The sequence below is a fragment of the Helicoverpa armigera genome, chromosome 2 (genome assembly GCF_030705265.1).
Source record: "Helicoverpa armigera isolate CAAS_96S chromosome 2, ASM3070526v1, whole genome shotgun sequence".
NCBI classification, from domain to species: domain Eukaryota; kingdom Metazoa; phylum Arthropoda; class Insecta; order Lepidoptera; family Noctuidae; genus Helicoverpa; species Helicoverpa armigera.
In genome coordinates this window covers 915,066-942,592 of record NC_087121.1, presented here as the reverse complement: position 1 = coordinate 942,592, position 27,527 = coordinate 915,066, and the positions used below count along the sequence as shown (strand labels likewise).

Genomic DNA, 27,527 nt, shown 5'->3' with positions numbered 1-27,527 from the left:
AGTTGGTAACACAGATTTTTATCTTTATGTAATTAACTAAGCTATTACGATCTAATGCAAGTAATTTACTATGCCTGGAACTTACGTGACTCTATGTAAGGAGCTCTGTAAGTGGAGTCTGAGATTGCCTCATTGATCTACCTCGTAATGCTGCAATTCTCCAACCGTTTCGATTTATGTGATCAGATTAGATTGTAAGTCATCGACTTCTGATACGGATAGTCTTACAAACAGTAATATCATCTGTTATGCTCCTGAAATCTTGCTCGTGTCAATAACGTACGAATTTTGCCCAAAACTCCCGTAACCAATTGCAGACGGAGGGTTTTGGGTTGACCCCTGTTACAATCACGTGTTACACGACTTCTAACGGTTATGGCGTGAGCTGTACTGATGTTAAAATCCGTGACGACAAATATTCCTTGGCTAAATTAAGCTTACTTTCCAACATAACCAAAGCCGTTATGTTTTATATACTATGTTGGGAAGTACGACTCCCAATCACACACACTCGAGGCATGTACAAGCATAGAACATTCTAGATCCCTGTTTTAATCACGATCGTCTGCTCCGTCCTTCTTAGTAACGCACAGATATTCCCGATAACGCGGGGTTCCGCACTCACGTCATGGGTGTGTTGACACAACGAAGAAATCATCAATAAACCTCCGTGACAGGACTTTCTACTCGTTCATTTGCATTTTGCATGCGTTATTAGGAATTCCGTGCAAATGCGCTATTGTATTGCCATATACTTTGTTTTCGTTGTACAGATCTGCCATATACTTACTTGGTTATATGGAATTTCAAATAACGTAGCTGGAGTTTCTGATATTGAAGTCAGCGTGTATACCTTTTCCCAGTGCACGTTTCTTGATGCCAATTTATAACGTGTGTCATTAGCAAGTTTATTGGTAGTACTAAAAACTAAATGCGTGAGCTTCCGACTCAGTCAAGTTTCATCCCGTATATGTCTTGTAACTTTATGGCGTGAGAGAGACCACCATGTAGAATCCAATAGGCATAAGTTGACAACGAAATATACTTAATGTTTAACACTATTCTTGAACCCTGCCTTTATAGTGAACTGTTTTAGCCAATTCTAGTGTTGGAAGTCGAAAATAGCCCCGTGCCTTAGAGACTGTAGATTTTATATTCTTTTGTTCTTACAATATAGTCGCCGGCAACGAATTCCATTCTTTAAAATTTGCATTGCAACGCAGACTACACGGTCATTGTGTTTTAAGTTTTTTCTAAAGGCTTTCAGGAATGTTGGCTATTTTCTATGTTCTAAGAAAGAATACCTGCGTTATTTTATAAAGTAGGATTTCCGTCGACATTATGGGTTCCTAGTATCTGTTACTGGTTTGCAAATCAAGGTATCCATATTGCAATTAGTAGGATATTATTGGGCATTCTAATCCACCTTCCGTTCCTACGGCTCACTCCGTTCGCCTCCGTCGCTCTCGGTGGATTAGAATGCCCAATAATATAAATGGATTACCTTGTTCGATCAGCAAACGGATTGGGCGCCATTCCAATTGGTTATTAGTTTAAAACTAAAACGAGCATGAGAACAGACTATTTAGTGCTTATAAATGTGAATGTAACAAATTAATTGAGTCATTTTTAGTCTGTTCGTTTCATGTAGTAACCATGAAGTTTGTCAAACAGCCACAATCATTAAATGTGAATACAGTTTGTATTGAGCCTCGAAATACTGGTTCTCGTCATGGAGACCTGCTACCCAACTCTGTACGTTGCATTATTTGCGGGCCTTCCAATTCTGGAAAAACTAATTTGTTAATAGGTCTTCTCATACATGAGAATGGATTAAGATTTCAAAATGTTTATGTTTATTCGAAAACTCTGCATCAACCCAAATACATTTTTTTAGAACAAGTTTTGCAACGAGTTCCTGGTGTATCATTCCAGAAATATCATGGTAATGAGGAAGTACTGAGTGTCCAGGAGGCAAAACCTAATTCTGTGATCATATTTGATGATGTTGCTTGCGAAAACCAAAACAATATGCGTGATTACTTTGCGATGGGAAGACATAAATGTATTGATTGTTTTTATCTTAACCAAACATATACTAAAATTCCTAAACAGTTAGTTCGGGACAATGCTAACTTAATTATACTTTTTAAACAAGATGAAATTAATTTGAAACATATTTATGAAGAACATGTCAACACTGATATGTCATGGAGCGAATTCCGTGAAATGTGTTCAAAATATGGAGTGAACCTTTCAATTATATAGTCATTAATAAGGATTGTTCCAAAATAAAGGATGTTACAGAAATAAATTTGACACTTTTGTAATCTTTGATTAAGATCATAAATATTTAAGTATCTTACCACAGAAATATTATTATTCGTTAAACAACGCTTAACCTATCAAGATATAAAAATGGAAAAACATTAAAAACAAATTGTTGATGCTGCAGAAGCTGTTAAGAAAAAAATACGAAAGATGAAAGACATTGAGATTGATAATAATCAGACACTGGAGTCAATGTTCAAGCCTGTAACAGAACCTCTCAACCTAATTGCAAATGCAAGCATGCAACCTCCTCGTTTATATGCTACGGGAAATGAAGAAGCAGATATTTCATTTATTGATTCAGCTTCTCAGAAAGAAAACCTGAGTAAAGTCGACGGTGACTATGAATCCGACAAGGACAGTGATTGTTCGTTTCAATCATTGGTTGAAAATAAACAGGGTGATACATCATCTTGGTCAATAACCTCAGAAGCACTTGCCGGGGTCCCATATGGTGTCAGAGTGGTGGATGGGAACTTGATGCTAGGTTCAGCTCGCATAACAATCAGCGATGAATATATTAATGTGTCTGGACACAAATATCAAAATACACCTGGTTTAAAACAATTGTTGCTAAAGAAAGATGTAGATTTAAGTTTGGTAACCGACAGGGATATGCAACATTATAAGTCAATGCTACTCGATACAAATGCTCATCGACGAGACTATGATTCCGGTAAACCAATAAAAAGTAATAAGGGGCAGAAATATTTACAAGTTATTAAGCCACTTTTTAAACTACAAAGTACCATCCAAGACAGTATTCCGAAGGGAAAAGGACTATCATTGACAAAAATGTGGAAAAAGAACACAGATTTTGTATATTGGGATGATCCAAATGAGCTAGTGGATAGGTTAAAATTACTGATAGCTTCTCGAGATGCTGGTAACACTGGAGTTAACAATGAAATTATATCTATCATTGAAGAATTGCGTGAAAATAAAATAATAAATAAATGATTTTAAAAAATGTATTCATTTTATTGTTAACCTTTCATCAATATACACCTAAATATGAACGTAGACAAATTTGGACATCACGTTCATAAAAGATTACGTTTAACAGAGTTACTTGACTTTAATGAGAACGCCCTGTGCAAGTCAGAAACGGGAGACTATGATTTAAAAACAATTAGATTGAAAGGAATAAGATCTCCTGTAGAAGGAGACGAAGCTGTGAACAAGGATTATGTAGATCGAATGAATGCTCAGACAGTACAAGAATTCAATAGACTGATTTCTTCATTACGTTCTCAAATTATAATAGATGGGCAAAATGCAGTTAAGTCTTATTTAAAAACAAAGTCATCAGACGTTTTGACTCATTTCGAAGACAAGTTTTATACTAAAGCAGAGGTAGATAAGTTAATTAAAAATTTCCCTAATGGCAAAACAGCAAATAGTTAATGAAATACATAAAGCCGCACGAAGAAATTTCCTGAGGCGTTCAGTTATTTTAAAAGGAATCGATGATTTGTGGCAAGCCGATCTGATGGACATGCAAAACTTGAAAAGTATAATAAAAGTTACAATTATGTGCTAGTGGTTATTGATTGCTTCTCAAAGTATGCTTGGGCGGAACCATTGAAATCAAAAAATAAACAAGATGTTACTCATGCATTTGAAAGGATATTGATTGATAGTAATCGCAGACCTGTTAATTTACAAACGGATATGGGGACCGAGTTTTATAACAATACGTTTCAGAATCTTATGAAGACGAACAATATTAACCATTACTCAACGTTTTCAACCAAAAAAGCTTCGATTGTTGAAAGACTAATAAGAACTATTAAAACAAGTTATATAAATCTTTTAGCTATAACGGAAACTACAAATGGTTAGGACAACCGTTAGAAGTAATATTGAAGACATATAATAATACAAAGCATCAGACTATTAAATATAAACCAGCTGAAGTAAATAAATATAATGAACACGATATAAAAGAAAATATTAACAGAACATTAAAGAAAATATCTTCTCTCCATACAAAGAAACCTAAGTTTAAAGTAGGCGATTATGTACGCATCAGTAAATACAAACACAATTTCGAGAAAGGTTACACCCCCAATTGGTCAACTGAATTATTTACTATTAAAAAGATTAATAAAACCATACCAGTAACATACCACATAGAAGATCAGCGAAAAAAAATAATATTGGGGGCATTTTATGAGCAAGAACTTCAGAAATCTAATTATTCTGATGTTTATTTGATAGAAAAAGTTTTAAAAAGAAGAGGACGTAAACTGTTCGTGAAGTGGTTAGGTCTGAATGATGAAGAAAACAGTTGGATTGATAAAGCTGCAATAATGAGTTAAAATATATAAATAATACAGATGTAATATTTGTATCAGTACACTTAAAGTAATGCAAGGTGGTGGACTAGTAAATAACATAATTAATAATCTACCGTTCGAAGTTCATTTGCCCGGATACAATTATTGCGGACCAGGAACTAAACTTCAAAAACGATTGTTGCGAGGTGATCGAGGCGTGAATAAGCTAGACGAAGCTTGTATGCACCACGACATTGCTTACGCAAATCATACAGATCTATCCCATCGTCACAAAGCTGACTTACAATTACTCAACATGGCTAAACAAAGACTTAAATCAAAAGATGCGGGAAAAGGTGAAAAGTTAAGCTCATGGCTAGTGAGCAAGGTTATGAAAGCAAAACTGAAGTCTGGTTCCGGTGTAAAACATTTAGAAGCTTGGTTTCAAAATTAGATCAAAATTTAAAAATGAAACCCAAGAATAGTAAAACTTTGATTAAAGTTGCTTATTTAGCAGCAAAAAATGTTTCCAGGAATTAATCGAATTCGAGTACCGCGAGTAATACCTTTGCCAAAGACTGGAGGGTTTTGCCTCTAATCCCTATTTTCGCTGGTTTATCAGCTTTAGGAACTTTAGCTGGTGGTGCCGCTGGTATTGCAAAACTGTGAATGATTACAAAGCAGCTCAGCAAAATTTACGAGAAACAGAACGACACAATAAGGTTATGGAAGGCTTAGTGGTGGGCAAGGGTTTATACATTAAGCCGTACAAAATGGCAAAGGTTTGTTTATAAAACCATCAAAAACTAAAAGTATGCTACCCAATCGTCCTCTGACTAATGTAGATATTCAAAAGTATGCAAAAGACATCCCATATTTCCGGGAATCTACATGAAGGATCAGTTACCAAGGAAGCCGAAAAAAATTGAATGCGCTATCGTAAACTTAGACGATTCTAAGAACGAAGGAACTCATTGGGTAGCTTATGTTAAATTATACAAGCATTGTGAATATTTTGATAGCTATGGAGATTTAAAACCTCCAACAGAATTAATGCGATATTTTAAGAATTGTAATGTTTATTATAACTACACAAGATATCAAAGATTCAATGCAGTAAATTGTGGTCACTTATGTTTAGAGTATTTGATGACTTTTTGGAATAAAAAAATATAAAATGTATGTTTTTCTTTAATTTTAATCATTTCCACAATGTCACTCACTTTGTCAATAACTGGAAATTCGTCAAATTTATCTACATACTATCCAAATACGTTGCAACTAGATGGAGCTTATGAGTGCGCCTTATTGCATTTTTCAACATTTAATTCTATTCCCAACATTGACAAAACGAATAACAAGTTCTACTACGGTTCCAACGAAGTTATTGAAATACCGGAAGGTACATATGAATTGCAAGATATCAGTGATTATTTAAAATCTGAAATTAAGGATGCAACAATAAAACTACTATGCAATAATAATACGTTAAAAACTACTATTTTCTGTACAAAAGACATTGATTTTAGCAAAGAAAGCTCTTTCAGAAGACTGTTAGGATTTAATAAGCAGATTTTAAAAGGTAATAAATGGCATGTATCACAGTTTCCAGTCAACATTTTACCTACGACTGTGATCAGGGTTGAATGTGATATTGTAAGCGGCTCGTTTATAAACGGTGAACCAAGTCACATTATTCACGAATTTGCACTCAACGTGCCACCTGGATATAGGATCATAGAAATACCGAAGAACGCAATATACTTTCCGATAAATCAAAATAATATAAGCTGTATTCATATTAGGCTATTAGACATAAGGAATCGCTTAATAAATTTACGTGGTGAAGAAGTGCAGCTGTATTTGCATCTTAGACGAAAAATGATTGACTACAATAAATATGTACCTCAACAAGTTAAAAATATCAGTTCTACTCGAGCTACTCACCATACAAGACCACGCTCTAAGAAGAAAATAAAATTAACTAAAGATAATAAGGCATTCCTTAAAGCAATCGGATTACTAAAATGAATATATTAGACGTTTTATCCACTCCGACTTACGACACTGCAATAGAAGGAATTGAATTTCATTCTTACAAACCCTACGTAACAAGTTTTAATAGAAATGATGAAATACGCATACCTATCAATCAACAGGACCTGTACATATTACCATCAGCTAGCACTTTATATTTGGAAGGAACCGTTATAGTTAGCAAGAAGGATACGAAAGACAAAGCTACTAGTGTCCATTTCACCAACAATGCTCTACTTTACTTATTTCAAGATATTAGGTATGAGCTAAATGGAGTAGAGATAGATAAAATAAAAAATGCTGGTATAACTACAACCATAAAATCGTTAATATCAATGAATGAGGGCGAATCAAAGATGTCTAACGCCTGGGGTTGGAATATCGATGGAATAAAAAATAATCATGGAGGAAGTTTTTCTGCTTCTATCCCACTTCGCAATATCCTCGGTTTCGCTGAAGATTTTAAAAAAGTCATCATAAATAGTAGACACGAACTGGTACTGTTACGAAGTAACACTAATTTGAACGCTGTAAAACTTAGCACCGGCGAAGTAGTGGATGACGTTCACATCAACAAAATCATATGGCGCGTACCACATGTTAAAGTATCAGATAAAGAAAAAATTTCTTTGCTAAAACTGTTAGAAAAAGATCGTCCGCTCCAGATGATTTACAGAAATTGGGATCTCTACGAATATCCAGCTTTACCTAAAACTACAAAGCATACGTGGTCTATCAAAACTGCATCTCAAATTGAAAAACCAAGATACGTCATTATAGGCTTACAGACAAATAGGAAAAATAGTGCAAGTTCTGACATGTCTCAATTCGATCACTGCAATGTTCGTGACGTAAAAGTGTACCTAAATTCAACTTATTTTCCATATGAAAGTCTTAATGTGAACTTCGCTAATAACAGAATTGCATTATTATATGAGCAATACGTCAGATTTCAACAGTCGTATTACGGACGCCGTCCAGAACCCTTGTTAAGTGAGAAACAGTTTAAAGATTTAGCACCGCTGTTTGTAGTCGATTGCTCTAGACAAGCAGATAATCTAAAGGCGGGTCCTGTCGTAGATGTAAGAGTAGAAATTGAGAGTGATTCGGAACTACCAGATCAAACTGCAGCTTATTGTCTCATTCTGAATGACTGCATTGTTGAATACAAGCCATTAAGTAACATCGTAAAGAAGATATCATGAACGCAGATACCATCATAGTTGACCTCCAAGGATTTAAAGATAATCAAAATAATTTTATCGTGAAGGAAGTGGCCATTGTAAGTCAGGAACTTACCCAAACATTCTTAGTAAAACCACCATATCCGTTTCATTATTTGTCTAAAGAAGAAAAGAAGCAAGTGAGATGGATAGAAAGAAATCGAGGAATTTACTGGAGTGAGGGCTACATCGATTATAAAGAATTTCAACGCATCGTAGTATTATATCTCGAGAATAAGAAAATAATGACCAAGGGTTTGGAAAAAATACAGTGGATTCAAGAATTATGCACGAACTGTAAAGTGATTGATCTTGGTGAAAAGGGATGTCCTAATCTTTCAACATTAAAAAGAATGTTTTTAAAAAATAAAAGAGACTTTAACTGTGTGCATCATAGAATTAACTGTGCATTAAATAATGCTGTGTGTATAAGAAAATGGTATTTTGATAATAACATGTCTGTGTTTAATTTATTCAGCAAAAAGTTTGGAAATGATGAAGTGGATTGTTAATAATGTGTCATAAAATACCATTATACATACTTATATTATGAAAAACATTCGTTTCATGTTCATTCCTGTCTATTGCACTTACACGTGTCTGGTGCTAAATATGACACCACACAGGTGCGCTCGTATAAAGTATACAGGTTTAAACTTGTTAAAACATGACATTGATTCAAAGCATACGAGTCTTTATTGAGTACTGTTACATTAAACTATTTCACTTCCTTCGTCATTGCGCTGTCCGTTGTCGAAGTGGTAACATCTCATCAAAAAATAAAACATTGTAAGTATTGACCCTATATCTTTCTATCCGTATATCTTTATTACTCATTTTGATTTAAAACTTACTTATTGTTTTATTTGTTTCAGATCATCAATAATGTGTGATTCTCCTGACATTCGTTTCTCACAATACGCTCAAGGTTTTCCTACTCCAAGTTTGAGCTGGCATACACCAGAGCCACAACCTCGTGCGAGTAAGAAGCCTAGAGTGAGACGTCAAAAGCAAAAGCAGACTCCAGTGTACCAATCGTTCGTCATCAACAATGAGAAGAAAAAAGGAGTACGGCTCATTCAAGTACAAGTGTTGGACATTAATGAACAACAAAAACCTGCAACCCCTGACGGAGAAGTGCTAGTGATGAGTGCGCAATACGTTGTGACTGAGCCTGTGGACTATATAATGGACGAGACACAGGCATTAATAAATAAAATATCCAAAAAACTTTGTGAAGACTATAGTTATAAGTTATAAGTTAAGTATGATTATTTGTAGATATGTATGTAAATATGTTGCATGTGAATAATATAGGTAGATTTTAGTTATTAACTTTAGGATATTTCTATTATTTTGTCTACACACATCACATGTTTAATTGTAATCTTTATATATATGTAAGGAAACTTTGTGAAAACTATAGTTATAATTAAGTATGATTATTTGTATGTATGTAAATATGTTGCATGTGAATAATATAGGTAGATTTTAGTTATTAACTTTAGAATATTTCTATTATTTTGTCTACACATCACATGTTTAATTGTAATCATTATATTAAATATATAAGGAAATCACATTTTAATATAAGTTTATAAAAATAATTGTACCTAGCCATAATTAGCTGTGTTAGTATTGTAGTGTAAGTAACCAATTATTCTGGTAATATTATATTTGCGCAGGAAGAGATATAAAGTTAGTTTATAGTAATATTGTAAAAAAAGTATTGTTTAAACTTATTCTAGATTAGTTTGTAGTTTGATAATTTACATACAATAAGTTACTGTTATATAAATAAATAAATAGTGTAAAGTTTAAATTTATATTATGTTTCATTTTCTATTATAATTAATCACTGGCATTTAAATAAGCTACAGTAAAATTGTATTTACCGTTTTTTAATTTATAAATTACCCTAATATGGTTAAAAATGTATTAATTAAAAACTATAATTTGAAACAAAAATATTTTACTGTAGCTAATTTAAAGTTAGTAAGGCAGCATTACATTGCATATTCATAAAAAAATACAATAAAAAAAATTAAAAAAAAATATATATGGAAAGGATGTAAGAAAGACACAGTATGAAGAATGAAAGTACGAGAGGAATGTATTGCGAGAACTGGTATGGATGAGGAGTTACATTGACGGAACTAATCCGTAAAAAAAACAATGTCATGTTTTAACAAGTTTAAACCTGTATACTTTATACGAGCGCACCTGTGTGGTGTCATATTTAACATCAGATACGTGTAAGCGCAATAGACAGGAATGAACATGAAACTAATGTTTTCACAAGTCTGATCTTGTATGCTTCGAGCACTTGTTTTGAAAATATTTGACATCAGGAATGGAAATAAAATATATTATTGTATGTTTTACATAATATTTTAAAAATATATAATATTAATATTTAGCATCCGTTTATCATCATTACTTGACAGTGCTATTTTATTTATACTTTGTGTAAATATTTCATGTTTTATTGATTTAAACAACACATTTTTTTGCGGATAACATGACAATTATACGTTTTCATAATCAAGACTATTTAATTTTTTTACAACAGACTTCTTTATACCTTTACAACTTGCGAGTGCAATCAGGAATTAAAACACAGATATAATTAACATAATATATTTATTTAGAAAAATATTTTGGTTAGTATACATAATTCTTACAAACTAATATTAGTCCTTACAATTATGGATTACAAAAAGCTTATGCCTATTTAGGACACCAGTCATGCAAAATTACATATTTTTTTACCATGTACCTAGGTAGGTACTTACATCATAGATAGTAGGTATGGAGTTATAGTCATTGATTAAGTTTAGGTAGCTAATTACATATATTTTGCAACATTAATGAAGTTACAAGGTAAAAATGGATTGAAAAATACCTATTTATTACACATTACATAAAAATGGTTGCATTTCCCCAGGCTAAAGTTGACACTTTATCAAATAATAGCAATCGTTTGTCATCATTGCTTGAAAGTGCCACTTTATTTACATTTTGTGTGAATATTTCATGTTTTATTGACCTAAACAAAATATTTTTTTTGCGAATGACATTGCAGTTGTACAAAACACTTTTATAATCGGTCATTTTAAACTGCTTCGTAATACATTTTTTAGTACCTTTTGCCTTCTTTATAGTTTTATCTAACGTTTTAATACAATAAAGCTTTGAGCGCAGTCCAACGAACTCTTTAATGATTTTACCACCCATTTCGTCCTTAAATAGCCCTGGAATCTTTTATTAATAATTGGTAACTCAAATTCGTTATTCGAATCATAGTTGCTGGTATCTAAGTATTTTAGGAAATGCATCTTGAAATCTTTATAAATGTCATTCGTTTCAACTTTATAAACCAGACTGTCTGTGTCAGTGTAGCACAATTGAATTCGGTTACCATAAAAAGGCTTTATGGTGGAATAGTGGAAATCGTACATGTGACTCTTAGACAATTCTAATACAGCAAACCCTATATATATTGGTTTGTTTAGAATAACACGCGAAGGCTTCATTTGGATTGCTACTAAATTATCAGAAAAGACAGACGCGCTATGAAAATAAGGGCTGGCTATTAATTTCTCAGCACAAGTTGTCTTTTTTGTTTTATTGTTCGAATCACACCACTTGTTTACTAATTTTACATCTATTCTTTGTTCATTATTTTCCAGCGTCTTCCCAAAAATACTATTGTTTAGTAATTTAAAAAAATCTTGTTCGAAGGTCGACTCTGCTTTCTGACGTAGCTGGGTGTTAAGATCAATATATTGCTTTAAAAAACAACTTTGTTTAAATTCTATAGCTCGATGGATTTTTTTCAACACTAAACCGTGCTGTAGACATTTTTTTAAATGTGCGTAATGAATAACGTACTGGTATTTATCATACAAATTTGGTATTAGTTTTTTATTATTACCACCAGGTGGTAAGCATTTTTCAGGACAGAATGGGAAGTCATTGTGATCAATGTGCAAATGCCTAGGGTACATTAAATCAACTTCAAGAATATAACCTTTTTCCGCGGTATCACTAATATTTGTTAAATTCAATTGTAAATCATCTATTTCTTTTCTGTTCATAAATCTGAAATCGGAATAGGGTAGTGCCTGACACATGCTATAACCGTATAGATTGTTACAGTCTAAATAAATAATGAATGAATTTGGACTGGACGTATCATAAGAATCCAAATATTTATTATTAGCTTTGGCATGTCTTCTGGAACACATACAAACACCTCCGCGGATACCTTTTTGTATCATTCTAAAAATTTCAACATCACTAATTAATTCTAATTTAACTCCTGTTTTCAAAAGCATTGCATCAAACGATAGGCTTGGTGCTGTAAGATAAAATGCAGGATCGAGATTATAATATCGTTTACAAGTTTTTCTAAAACTTTCAAATATATCTGTTAGCAATAGAACGTCCGTTTTAAGATATAAATCTGTGTACATACCCATATTTTGAATATTAAATACTGACCAAACAGATTGAGCATGTTCATAGTCTTCGTCGGAAATTAATTCATTAGTCAAAGAGTTATAAAAATGATTTTTAGATGGCAAACATGTATCTTCATAACGTTCCCATTGAGACATATAGTCATATGGATACACTCCTTTTCGGGTTAACAAACTGAATTGTGTTTCAATAGGAAAATGTGATTTTAACTGTTGAAATTCTTGTATTTTCATTGTACTAGTTAACTTTTCTAAGCTAGTTCCCAAAAATTTGAAAGAATCTACAAACCGAACCTGAATGCTTTCCTTAGGGGAAATCGGAATAAATTTTGTAAAAGAAATATAGTTTTCTTTCGTTTTAGGTATCACTTTAAGAGATCCTGGAGCTTCTCCTAATTCTTTTATAAAAAGGTGACAGTCATAACCAGATAAATTATGAAAAAATACTGGTATAAATGATGGTACTTTGTATTGTATGTTACAATAACTATGAGCTGCGCCGCGATATTTACCAGTCAAGTGACAATGATCACGGACTTTGTCACCGAACAAAAAGTGCTCACAAATATGACATGTTGCTGCATTTTCAAAGTCATGAGCATGATCATCAGTAAAAATAATAGGAACGTTACTTTTTAAAATACCATAAATTTTTTGTGCATCGTTATAAATAGATTTAACAAATTTAGATACACAATCCAAACCGCGATACGAAACGTAACGATTATGGCTGTCATCTAATGTGCACGTTATATGATATGCGAAGGCTATAGGTACATGTCGCTGACGTGTTACAGTACTCGCAGTTGTTGGATCAGGGTCACAAGATTGGTACCTTTCCAGCATTGTTTCAAAGTCAGCGTATATAACAAATGGAACAGTTTGCTTTCTATTATAATTTTCAAACTGTATGAATGAACCCTTTGGAGGCAGCACAGTGGCAATTCCTCCACAACTGTGCGAACTAAGATCATCACATGAATCAAAAAACATTAAACATTCCTCACAAAAGTACAATTTACTGTGATGTTTCGTTATTTGATTCTTAACAAGTCGCGGTAAATCTTTAATGAGGCAGTAATGTGACAGATTGTCATTTTGTAAATAAAGTAAATGGATCACCTTTTTATTATTCAAGGATTTTGGTTTGTAAAGCGGTCCTACCACGGTATTATTTTTTAAACCATAAATATAAATACAAATTTCGGGGTTATTTACTTCAAACTGCGCTATGTCAGAGAAACTCAATGGAAAAGACAAACCTTGTATGTTTAACACGTTTCTGAAATGTGGGTACGATAAAACTCTTTCAGGATGAGATTTAGCTGGATATAAAGCAGCAACTACTGACCACAAAAAGCAATATTCGTCATTATTATGAATATTAACACACGCTCTTTTTGATTGAATTGCTGCCGGTAACTCAATAAAACCGGAGCCGCGCAAAGGTTGATATTTGTTAATGTTAATTTCCAAATGAGAACTACTTAATAAAGTCCAACCACTATCACGGTCTTGGAATTCTTCAATCTTTTTCTTTAAAGTATTTTCAACTTGAGATATCAAAGTGACATAATCATAATTCTGATAAAGACTGAAATTTTTCGTACAAAATGATTTCATCTCCTGAGACTCGTTTTTAACCAATAAAAACAAAGCAAAATATTCAAAGTTTACTTTCAAACAAGTATGTTCTTTAAGAGACATATCTATTAACATTTGAATTTTATCCTGAATATTATTTAAAAATGATTCTAAAGAACAATTTTCAAACGAATCGGTAATTCTATAAGAAGCTATACGATTACGAAATGCAGAATGTATAATTTCAACGCCTTCGCAAAAATGTGAAATATTTTTATTTTTATGATCGTTACTGCGTAAATGACCTACCCAGTGATTGCGCTCAACAGATGTGTTACAAACAGTACAGAAAGGCATTTTATTATTATGCTAATTACCTTGTACTTTAAAGTTAGAGCAAGCTATAAATTACTGAAGATGCTGCTATGTGTTAATATAAGGCAGCAAAAGGTACAAAATAAAGTATAAGTAGAAAGAAATTATTTATTTAGGTAAAAAGCAATATATCCAAAACACATTAGGTATACACAATAGGGGCTATGATGAAAGAGACTGGTGTCGAAACTATAATTAAATATTAAAAATGTGTGAAAATGACATTTTCAATTAAAATTTAAATATAAAAAAAAATAAATTCATTAAATTTTCAATGATAATATTAATATAAAAAATTATTTTATATTAATATTATCACTATAAAAGATGGGCTCCGAGTTATCAAATAGCTCATGAGCCCGTCTCATAAATATTTGTAAGGCGTCCCACGTCGAGGAGCCTCTATTAAGTTGCAGTTTCAGTGCAACCGACGCCTTCTTCCACCGATCCTCTCTAGGAGTGGAAGCGGCGTCAGCCTTATGGTACACCTTCACCTCTACGTAGAAGTCCCCCGTTAGGTCAGCTGTCCGCCGAACTTTCCCGTTGGCGACGCGGCTGACGAGGGACGATCCAAGGTCTCCGCACGATGTCGCTGGGAGAAGCTTGTCGTTCTCTAAACCGAAGAGGTCCGAGCTGTTATGTTTGTATTTACTGAAACAAAATAAAACATTTTATTTATAATTATTACGATAATAATACCTTCAAAGTTGACGGCACGGTTGGCGCAGTGGTCGAGCGATCGACTGCTGCATTGCGTGTCGCGGTTCGATTCCCGCACGGAACAAATATTTGTATAATCTACAGATAGTTGTTCGGGGTCTAGGTGTGTGTGCATGTGAGATTTATGTCTGTAAACGCACCCACGATACAGAAGAAATTCCTAAATATGACCAACTAAACGTGATGTATGAAAGATATCGTATCTAACATTTATGATAGTGCTCTCTGCGTTACTGAACTAGAGTTTAGTTTCGATTTGTGAATAAAACTCTAATGGACATAACATACACGACAAGTAAGTAATAAAGTCAAAAATTACCTTGATGTTGATTCCGAAGGCGTGGTGCCGCTCCCAGAAGATTTGCGCTTCGATGCCTTTTTCTTCGGCTGCACGTTTTTCGAAGCCTCGGTTACTGCTGAGCACCCCGGCAGCGACTGGTATTCAACTTCGGAGTCAGACCTGCAATCGAACACAAAGGTTATTTTTTATAAAACAATTATGATGTAAAGAACGCACTGAAATATCTAACCTTCTTAATTAAATTAATTTTGAGTAGTACTTACTTACATTTTATGAAGAGAGATTCACGTAATTATAACGTAAGGTAGACAGCGATGAGCACTTGGAAATACTGGAGCAAATGTAATTTTTGGATACAATCCATCGGTTTATATTCATAAAAAAATACAATTTCAGCAAAATTTACCTAATCACAAAATTAATCCTTAAATAATATGTATTACAGTTGTATTACCAATTTATGTCACTTACGTCCAATTAAATCGTATTGCTTGCATACCAATACTGTCAAATTGCAATTTTATCGTGAGAAATGAAATATAAAACCACCAACGCCGACAAAGGTGGAACCGATAGCTACTTACCTGGCTGTCGCTAATCATTATAGGTATGATAAAAAAATTATGTAAGTTTGTTTGTTTAATAAACGCTAATATAAAACTTCATATGACATTATACGAATATTTCAAAAAAAAAAATATTACAATTATCCTCAAAATTGGTGTAAAGTAACCCCCTGCTAGAACTTTTTAATAAAACATTTCATGTAACGAAAGTCGCGGTAAAAATTTAGTTTACAACAATTTTGTAGTTTAACTCAAAATTAAAATAATATAACTACTAATTTTTATAAAACATTTCATGTAACGAAAGTCGCGTTAAAAATTTAGTTTACAACCATGTTGTAGTATAACTCAAAATTAAAATAAAATAACCAAAATACTAGAACATTTTTTTTTTTAAACATTTCATAATATGAAATTATGAAATGAAATTCACGTCAAAAATTTTGATAACAATAATGCTACAGCTTAACTTAAAATTGAAATAAAATAATCAAATCAAACTACTAGAACATTTTTTATAAAACATTAAATTCATGTAATTGGAATTCGAATAAAAAAAACGCTATTCAATTCAATAGGTAATGATATGATTAAGAATATCTTATAAACAATTCCTTAACTAGAACTGACAACTGGTTATTATTATTATTAACCATTTATTTCAGACATAATCCATATAAGTGTCAATTAAATTTTTTTTGATCATGGAGAATTCTAATAAAATACTAATTTGAATTATAGCCGCAACATACACAGCGGTCCTCTTTCTTGTAATATGATTGCTTAACATATTTATGGAAATTACCCACACTCACACCGCATGCTATAAAGTTCTTACACTGCAAGTTATTTCATAATCCAATTCTGCAGTTTTGCAGATGTTAATAGCCCATTTACACTTACTCATCGACTGCATAATAAAATCGTTTCCGACTTCATCGACAAGCGGTTTATGATATAGTACGTCGCACCGGCTGACCGCCCCGCCGCGCCGTCGCGTCGAATGGCTCATGTACCGTTTTGTCGGCGGCAAGTGTAAAAGCACCATAATCTATTTCAACGCTCAGAGTTCAGATGGCCATTATGTCTTATTTCTTAAAGTGTGAAGTGTGTGTCGTCTGTATGAATGAATTAAATTAAAATTTGGATGTCCTTGAGCCAATCTGGTCACAGAAAATAGAATGTGTGTGTGCCTATGAGTATACGCTATTTCTTATTTTTGTGGAGAGACATGAGACAATCTGTCCCAAATTTTAGTTTAATATATACGGTATCCTAAAGTTCAGATGTCCTCGAGCCAATCTGGTCACAGAAAACGGAGTATGTGTAACCTGTAGTGATGCACAATCTCTAACTTTGTGGAGAGACATGAGACAATCTGTCCTGAATTTTAGGCTAGCGATTCATACAGCGAAATACCTTATTTGTTAACGTGTAAGTAAAGTGTGTGTCGTCTGTATGAATGAATTAAATTAAAATTTGGATGTTCTTGAGCCAATCTGGTCACAGAAAATAGAATGTGTGTGTGCCTATGAGTATACGCTATTTCTTATTTTTGTGGAGAGACATGAGACAATCTGTCCCAAATTTTAGTTTAATATATACGGTATCCTAAAGTTCAGATGTCCTCGAGCCAATCTGGTCACAGAAAACGGAGTATGTGTAACCTGTAGCGATGCACAATCTCTTACTTTGTGGAGAGACATGAGACAATCTGTCCTGAATTTTAGGCTAGCGGTTCATACAGCGAAATACCTTGTTTGTTAACGTGTAAGTAAAGTGTGTGTGAACTGAAATAGTGGAATGGCGCCCAATCCGTTTGCTGATCGAACAAGGTAATCCATTTATATTATTGGGCATTCTAATCCACCGAGAGCGACGGAGGCGAACGGAGTGAGCCGTAGGAACGGAAGGTGGATTAGAATGCCCAATAATATCCTACTGCAATTTCCTACAATTCTTGTAGCAAAGTGCAATTAAATTTTTCTTTCTAGATTTTTTATTGACTTCTTTCGCTAGCTTTGAACTGATGATACGAGCATATTTAGTAATTTTAAATGCTTATTTACGCATTTGAATGCGTAATAATATAATGTGTGTAGTTAGGTATACAATTTCTGCGCACGCAAACATACCAAACTAAAGCTAACAAATATTTCTGGTATTGTTTATTCCACCTAATTAACGTTATTTTTATATTTGATTAAACATATTTGGAATACGTCTATTCCTTCTAATACACCAAAGTTTTATTAAACCCAATTGGATTTTTCACTAACTGATTATAGAGATTTACATCTGTCAGTAATTTTACATTTAAAAGGATCCAAGCCGGAAGCATGTCGATAAAGCGTTCTAAACGTCCCCCGGAAACTATTGAGTCATCAATTCACTATTCACATTATACTTTGGTGGGAATAAAATATCATCACTCAATTTAATCAGTGTTTTAACTAACAAAGTTAACTTCAATATTTACGTCTCATTCAAAACTTTAATTAATTTCTCCTTAAGAATTTCTGAAGTGTGAACTTTAAACACGGTTCATACAAGCTTCGTAGTTTGAAAATAAAGTAGGGAAACTTTGACAAAGTAAAACCTCGCTCCTGGCTCCTTGCACTATTTTGTACTCGCAAAGGATCCATTTCATTACTGACATTAATGGGGTTAGTTATTTTAATAGAGGAAATCTGGAAATCTTAGTATTTCCGTAAGAACTTTGCCAATACTATTCTTCCTTTTTATCCAAATAAGGACCAATCTAGAAGAATTATGGTCTTTCTATCCCTAACAAATTCAAAAGTCCTTCAAGTGTAACATTTCCCTTCCTCTATTTATTTTCTGGTGCTCGGTAAACTGTCCATCCTAATCAGCATCACTCAGGCACCCACTTACTGTCACGACCAGGAGTGTGAGAGTTTACTCAAATACTATTTTATTATTATTATACAAACATCTAGGGGAGGATGCATTCGGACGCTGGGCTCATGGGAATCAAAAATGTGTGCAACTTTAATAAGATAATGTCTTTGTCATCTCTCTTACTTTTAGATGGTTCTTCCTATCATGGCAGCTAATAGTAGTTATTACGAACACGAGCTAGTAGTGTGAGTACTTATCTTCTTCCGCTTTTTTTATTATGCTGCAATTTCGTAGGGGGGCAATTCTGATAAGGATACATGACATGTGATTGTGATTATAGGAAGTTCATCTAGCACTATGTGTATTGCTCATTTGAGGCATGGGAGTTGGTGAAAATTCCAGGTCACTTGCTAAGTTTGCAGCTCTACGAAGAAAAGCTGAAAGTGCTGTCGCATTAAGCAAAGACAACTCTTTAATTGCAGTGAGGTATTGCAAGAAGTAATTGCAATTTGACACTAAAAACTTTTTATGACATTTCTTTTCACCAGCCATGTTATTGTCAATCTATTTTCTTCAGCACCATGATTGAACTATAGTCTGCGTTTTTTTTTCACTGTAATACAACACCGCTATTGTGCAATAAAGCCTAGTGTACTAGAGTTCTTGTGAAACCACCGACAAAAAGCGTTTCAAGTGGTCATTCTCCTTTCTAGCAAACATGCAAAAAACACAAAGCGTAGATAACAACTGGCTACTGTACCGGAACTTCATTTGAAGCGCTGTATCGCTAGATAACGCAGCAAAACCTTATCACGCTACCAACCAACGTCTGATTACTACTAGAAGTGTGGTACTAATGGAAAATCACAAAAAAAAACTTATCGCATATTCCAGTTTTTAAGACGAACGTGATAGCTAAGTAGGAAGTAAAGTTCGAGCGATTTCTTTTGAGACCGGTAATCCTTCTCTGCCAAATCTCGGAGCTACACACATTCAGGTGCGGAAATCGAGTATTTCCCCCTCCTAAGACTTTTGATGGTAGGTAGATATTGCGGTAAAAGGAATTTCTTTGTATTTATACTCGTGTACAATGGAAGCGTTCTAAACGAAGCTTGTTGAAGTCCTCAAGTTGTGCGAGTATTAACGATTGCTTCAATCTTCGGATTTCGCATTGCGTTGGACTTATAAATTGAAAATGTTATCTTGTTCACGGCATGTCTTTGTTTCTCTGTCCGTGTGGTTTCCGATGCAGTTCAATAGCATTCGCAGCCGGGCGTGGACGAGGGGAGCATGAACGGATAGGGAGCTTGCGTCGCCCGGACTTACTGACGCGACTGTTTTGCAATATGTGTAGCTACGCATTCAGCAACTTTCAATACAGCTTAAATGAAAGAAGGAAATGTGTGTTGCTTGGAAAGTAAAGCCAAGAAACTTCAAACTTCATAAAAAATATATCAATAGAAACATGGTCATTATTTTCTCATCGCATCACAGACAATAAGCTATTTCTAGCGAAGTTATAATAACGTCAAAAGAAATCGATTGTTTGCCTGTTTTAGTTTGATAAGCTCGCCAATACGCAACGTCTTTTTGTTTGTCTTTTATTCCAAGAACATCTCGGTGAAATAAAATTAAATCGTCTACGTCTCAAGGAACTTTTATTTTTTAGCTATCTGCCCGCGGCAACACAGCTCTGGAGGTTAGTGCGTTTTTTTCTTTTACTTCCTGCCACAGTATTAAGAAAAGTCGTGGCGGACTTAACTCTGCAGTCTGAGTAACGGAAATTAAGAAGTATCGATTTAAATGGAACTAGCGAGAGTACGTTTGTAATTCTTGCATTTGAAACGAACTGCAAATATTCCTTGAATATTTTATGGTTGTCTGTCGATGCTGTGATTGAAAACTTCTTTCTTGTTTTCATTTAATTGTTATTCATTGGATTGTTGGCTCACTTATTGCAGAGTTTTATTCTTGCACTAAACATTTGTCCTTTTCCTGACAATCTATTAATGCCAGTTCCAAAACTTCTAACTCTACAAATTTTCCATCAATAGCTATTTTCCTAGTTTGTACAAAGCCCACAGACCTCGTATCGTAAGTGTTCACAGCTTCAAATCTCGGCGTAACATCTCGATGATGTAACGTTAATTGAATTGCCGCATGTGGCAACACTATTGCATTGAAAGGTCGATGGCTGCACGTGCACTGATTGCTTGGGACTTGTGAACTCTACTGAACATTCAATCAGTTTTATTCTTTCAATATTTCAAGACAACAAACATTAGAAGACTAAAATTTTGTGTATAACTTCAAATTCATGGTAGAAGCACGCAAGTTGGAAAATCCTCTCAAACAATTTGTGCATAGTCTTGTGCATACTCTGCAGAATGTTAGTCAAGTTTTTACGGACTAAGGTATATTTTACAGTGTATAGGGAACAAGACCATGATCATTCATTCATATCATAACTGCGTATTGGGAAGTTTCACTTTATGTGGACGATATTCTAACAGCATCTGATGGTAAAAAATTTGTATCAAAGCTAAAGTTACGATGACTCCTTGGTTCCCCTGAGTACTCTAAGTGCTTTAATTTTAATCCTGACAATTTTTTGGCATACTTAGGAGCTATTTAGAAATCTGAGAAAAATGGGGCTCAGAATACGGGCATTTGAACAAGAACATTAGCAGGAAATCTCCCCTGGAAGTGCCAACCTAACAGAACTATCAATATTAATGATTCACCACTTTGCAGATCCATTTACGATAACATCTTCTAAAAATGCGTTTTTATACCTCCTTACCTAGATGCAAAAACTTTAATGTTTGTCTTTTAAAACCTCTTTTATTAGGTTTTTGTGTTTCTGTTGCCTTAGAATAACTAAGCCTAGCCTTTGTTTCTCTGTTGTCATCAGGTTCTATTCTATATTCGACGTGTTTCGCTAAAACTCACCACAATGTTCCAATCCTATGGGATCCTTTCTAAATAAACTTTTTAAAAGCTTCTTACTCTGCCTAGTCACTGCCATATTACTAGGAAATAGCTTTATTGCGCATATTTCATATTTCATATTTCATATTTCATCAACGAATTATGTTACTTACTTCAAACGGCTGAGTCATCCACAAACTACTGTAATTTTTCTTTATTCTATGTTATTGCTTAACAAATCTTTACTTAACTATCTACGATTGAAACGATATTTGGCTGCAAAAATCGTAAGTGGTCGCAAAGTCTTAATTTTGCAATTTATAATTTCATTGACTTTATATACTTCTGGTGGATTAATGATTGGACCGTCTTTATTTCTATGCCGAATAATATTACTACGTAAATACGCATTTTCCTTATCTGTCGCCAGATTTAAAAAGAGCTATAGGTATAATTCGGTATCACCGGTAGCTCGACACACATTCAAGTATGGTCGGTCAGTTTGGCCACAAAGTAAATCTTTTTGTTCTCACAATTACACAATGTAAGTTCCACAGTTTGTTAAAATGACGCAACATTTCTATACATAGTAGTTTTACGAGGCGTTCAATCTACATTTCACTTTTAATTTGTTGCTGCAAAGACATTAATAATGGCGACTACCTAATTAGCCTTTAATTCTTAATTATCTCCTATCATACCACCTATCACAGGTAGGAAGGTACTAGGATAGCAATAATATAGAAGAAATTGCTGTAAGAAGTTCCAAATGTTTGCAATCGTAGCGTGCTTTTTCCCGGGTTCGGGCAGCACGGTGACTTTGCTTGCCGGCTTCCAAAAATACCTCTGCGGCGTTGCCTACAGAAGCTGACGTTGGCTATTTTGCGTCCTGGCATGATTCCAGGCTCAGTACCAGGGTTACACGCGGTGCCATACACGTAACATCACCAGTCTTCAGCTTGACGTCACTTTTCAATATGATGTTTAGGATTAATAGCAAGTCTTCTGTACATCGAGCTAAACTTTTCATAAGATTTCATATTTTTTCGTTTCGTGCCTACAAAATAGAAAACATGTTAAAAACAATGTTTCGGTGTCTAGCGCAAACTTGCAACTTGACCCACAGGTTAGATTAGAGTTTGTTGCTTTTAAATTTCCTCGATATAAAACTAGCGAAACGTATCAAATAACTTCAAATAGTTTGGAAACTCTTCAGTGGCAACTATAGTGTAGAATAGAGCAGTAGAAAAGTTTACGGAAACGCATGTAGTGAGTTAGCGGGTGCACGATTAGGCCTACAGTTTGGCGGAGCGCAGCCGGCACCAGGCGCCGCTTATAACACGGATTTTACACACAAACACCATTAAATACGAAAAAAAACACAATCCTACCTTACGATCAGGTCCCAATCCAGGTCTTCCGCAATAATCCAATTCATAAAACACAGTTTGGCACTGAATTTTGAACCAACACACATGCAACGAGTGCAATGAACTGCTGTCAACTGCAATCGTTCAGATGATTTTGTTTTTATTTTGTAACTCGATATTGTTAAAACACGAGATAATCAAATCCACTGTAATATCACTGTGAACCACAAATTTTCGTCAAACTTGCGAAGTCTCAAGTTTTCTTCGGAAGTATCCTTTTACACAGGAACCGGCTTATTGAATTTCATGTTTGAAAGTATTTTTGAAGTCGTAATAGAACACGACACTAAATTCTTGTTTCAGGAGATAAAAGTAAAACAACTACGCCGAACAGCGAAGTGCTTCCGCATCCCCAAAACAGCTGTTCGGGACTAGTGACGTCCAAAAATCGATAACAACCGGATTAGGACAACCGTAATTACACACCACACAACTTTTTCACAACACAGATTACCGGTTTCACTATCCTTTAATGCATGCCTTCACTGTTTCAGTTTTGTAAAAATAAGGTAATGATATTATTTTGTGTGTCAAATATCATTAGAAGAATGCAAGTAATTGAAGGAATAACTGGGATTGTTTAGAGAGAGTATGTGTTTTAGGAATCACAATTTTTGTTTTGTTTATGATGGTGATTCTTTAGTGAGCACATTGTAGTGTCGCAGCGGCACGGCACACGCGGTCGCGCTCGGTCGCGGACTGGCGGCGGCGGCGCGGGGCGCGCGGCCAGGGCGGGGGGCGGGGCGCGGGCGGGCCCCAGCCAGCGCGGAATGCTATTGTAGGCGAACTTGCCCGCCACTTTTTTTCTCAATTCTGGTCAAACAAGTTTTGTATACAACCTGCATTGTAAGGATTCCGCCATTCTTCGTACGAGGCAACGGTCTTTCTAAACTTTGTGAAGTATAAGGTTTCGCTGAAACTTCAAGTCGAGGACGTAACGAGACATCCTTCTTACTCTGAAGACCTTCAAAGTAAAAAAGTTGAAGTCATTCTGTAGAACAACACCTGGTTCTAAAAATCACTAAGTATGGGGATCTAAAAATAAGTAAGAAGGAAAAGATTCTCAAACCTGAACTTCATCGATCTAACGTTGGAGATATTATCAGCTGCAGAAGGTGCCTACGTACATCCATAGGTAGAGTAGGACGAGGGGAATCAATTCATGTACCTAATCATAAGTGTCAAAGCCATTACACCGTAGCTGTAGGTAACTTTACAAAAAGGTTAATAAGCCTAAACTAATGTTGCGCACTGCCTCGATCATGATTAAGGAACATATCGTCCTTAGGTCTTACTCCGGATATTTATGAAAATAGTATCGATCTCATTATACAAATCAGCGTGGAAGCTGACGAGACACGCATAATAGAAACAGCCCCTATAATGTCTACTGAACTCGAACTTGCCATGTTCTAAATAGAAGATCGGAACAAAACCAATAAGAATTTCGTTAGAGGAGACGGCGACCAGTTCTCTCTAAACTGGTTCATAAACAATTTCGATAACATCACACGTTTCTGCTGCTACTACTCATACCAAAATCAAGTTTCCAATTAATACATTGTCACATCCTGCTCGATTCAGAATCTATAGAGGTATATACGATAGTAAATATTTCCAACTTTTACTAGTTTTATACATTTCGGAGCCACAAGCCACGAAAATCAGTGTGGTATTATTTGCCACGACCTGAGTAGAATTCCAACATTCAAGGTTAGAAGGGAACTTCAAAACTAAGTATTTGAAGAGCGATAAACGAACTTCCAAGAGGTCGGATAGACTCGCCTCCGAGAGGGACAGCCAAATAGCCCGTTCCTCACGACAAAAAGAGACGGTGCGCTTTATTTTATTTATTGCCATATCAAGTTGGTCGCTGGTTCTGTATCACGGGTGTGTGAGAGAGACAAACACTAATATATTTTTCCCCTTGACCTCGTCAGCGGGAGATGCTGTTGATCAGATTTTTTGGAAATTAAACTTTTTTAATTAGTTGACCAGAAACAGGTTTCCCATATGGGAACCTATCAACGAAATATTGCTTGAAGCTGCGAAGATAATATATTATGATGTCTATAAAATTGTATTTTCTAAGGCTGTGTGCTACTAAATAAAGAACAAAAAAAACGGTAGATTAATAAGACAGTTCCGCCAGATGATCTCATAGACGTAATATAAATCATAACAGCATGAGGTCAGGCATACAAAGCGAGTGGCTCTAAAAGAAGTCTTATAGTGGAAACCTGATAAAGTTGCATGCAACGCTAGAACCGAGCCAAACTCCATTTGCCAGTGATTTGTGGTCCGCAAGATAATAAGGATTCATAAGAAATACATATTTAGACTTGGAAAGACATTGTTTTTTTGCAAGGTTGCGGTTTCTGGGTCTTTGCAATAAGTTAGCAGATAATCTTTTATTCTAATTCGCCTTATCATAAATAAATTTGGATCATTTTGGGCAGTTGACACAGCACCACAAAGGCTATCAGAAATTCATAACTAAAACGAAGACAATAATTGCAAACTGATGTTAGTTTCAAAATTAAGTAGGGAACATTGCGAAAGCTGTTGGTTGGCAAACCTAACGAGTTATTGTCCAACAATCCTTCGTTACCTTAGGGCTACAATGTGTGTGTTCAAGTAATTTTTTTTAGGATCTCTTATTTCCGAAGGTACATAATTTATGTTCAGTTCCGTTCCACAAGTTCCTGTTAAGTGCTACAGAGTGTTAGGGCTAGTTTAATCAACATCTAAGTATCGAGTACCTTTCAAATTTGAATTTATAAACAGTCGTAACAATATTTTTTTGTCATTTCACTAAGCAGTATCTTTAGATACTATAACACGGTCTACATTGTGAGTATTATTACCGAAAGCTGAAGGTTCGATTGTTTCCCAATTGTCTCGTTATTGATTCCGATGCGTTAGAAGTGCCTTCAATTAAGTCAGTTTGTGCGTTGAATTCAAACTGCCCCTAATAGCAACAAGTTATCCCGAATGCTTTGTTGTTAAACTTGTTTGAAGAAACGACTTCAGCTCAGCCAGAGATATCTTGTACATTGTTTAGTTCGATTTATTTTACAAAAATGTTGAAAAAAAAGGAATTAAGTGGTAAAAAAAATTGCATCTACCATAGAAATGTTTTCTTAATGAATATTATTATCTACTTAACTCTGCATTTTCTATAATGTTCCTTAAATCAATAGCAATATGAAATGACCGTTCTAGCCTGCACCATCATTTTCCAAACACAATGGTCCTATGTGGCAGCTTACGGTATTAACAGCGCTTAAATAGCTGCACGAACCTTTGTCATTAATTATATTAGCAACGTTGTTTCGGAGTATAGCGGTACGTATAGTTTGATAGCTAGCTTTAGCTTTTAATCTGAACAAATCTAGCCTCTAGTTTTGGTTGTCGTGTTACTGGATACGTGGAAACGTACAAAGTTGAGAGAATAGTAGAAAAAAGCTGCGTGACAACGTGGACTGCGTTGTACGTATTTAGTCTTACAGTACCCACACTCTGTAGGCTAAACAGTCGGCCGACATTATTTTTTTCAGAAAAGCGTGAACCTAATGAAAGTTTTTAGTCCATCTTAAATACCTGATTGTGCTAATTTGCGTAGTTCCATTTATATTCAAACTGATTTATGAGCCTTAACTAAAAGTCTAGGCTCATAAATCAATTGTGGTACTCGTGGTGACTTTTTCTATATCTTCTTTCTCTTCTTCTTTCACACACTTAAATATCTTGTTCTAGTACGTACTCAGTTGGTTTAGAAGCTTCCGGGCTTGTATAGCAGTAGCGCAGAGCAAATTGTCAGAACTCGTATTTACACGTCTGACATGTACTTACATTTTGCGGTTTTAGATGCGACTCATGATACTGAAATCCTTTACTCATTCTTGTTTGGATCCTAATAGTATGAGATGAGATGTTAAAGAATGTTAAAAAGAATATTTAAAATGTTATTGGATCCTACTGTTTCTTCTCTTACCAGCGCACCTGAAGTAAACAAGCTTAATTACTTAAGGGGAATATGCAAAAAGAAACCCGCAAATAAATCATCTATATACGTAAATGCTGGTAGAAGACATATGTACATACAAGAGAAACAAAACAAGGCATACGTGTTTTGATGTAACCCGATCAACTAAAATCAAGTTTCAGCAAAAGCATTCCACAATACCACTAATGAACACACTCAAATATTCAAACGTAATCACAATGAATCAAAGATGGAAAGGGTCGTTTCATTCAATAAAAATCAAATTGTCACCACCGACGAGTCGTAACTGACACGTAATTCTACAGTTTAACGTCGATTCCAGTTCAAACAACCGGTTATTTAGTTCCAAAGAATAGAATGTCAACAGGTTGTACCGAGAATTCCTCTAGCGG

General features: G+C 34.6%; 1 protein-coding gene and 1 long non-coding RNA gene across 5 annotated transcripts in view; one reads left to right on the top strand and one right to left on the bottom strand.

The window, feature by feature from the left end:
• Window positions 1-23,858, bottom strand: part of LOC110378779 (uncharacterized) — a 123,316-nt gene extending 99,458 nt beyond the window's left edge. For all 4 annotated transcript variants that reach the window (XM_064042360.1, XM_064042368.1, XM_021338181.3 and 1 more), the window contains exon 1: window positions 23,088-23,858. The gene's annotated coding sequence lies outside the window, so the exon portion shown is untranslated. The remainder of the gene's footprint in view (window positions 1-23,087) is intronic.
• LOC126055606 (uncharacterized) lies at window positions 6,524-9,117 on the top strand. The gene is made up of 2 exons (XR_010277941.1): window positions 6,524-8,662; window positions 8,749-9,117. It is a non-coding gene; the product is annotated as an uncharacterized LOC126055606 (long non-coding RNA).
• Window positions 23,859-27,527: the final 3,669 nt, after the last annotated feature.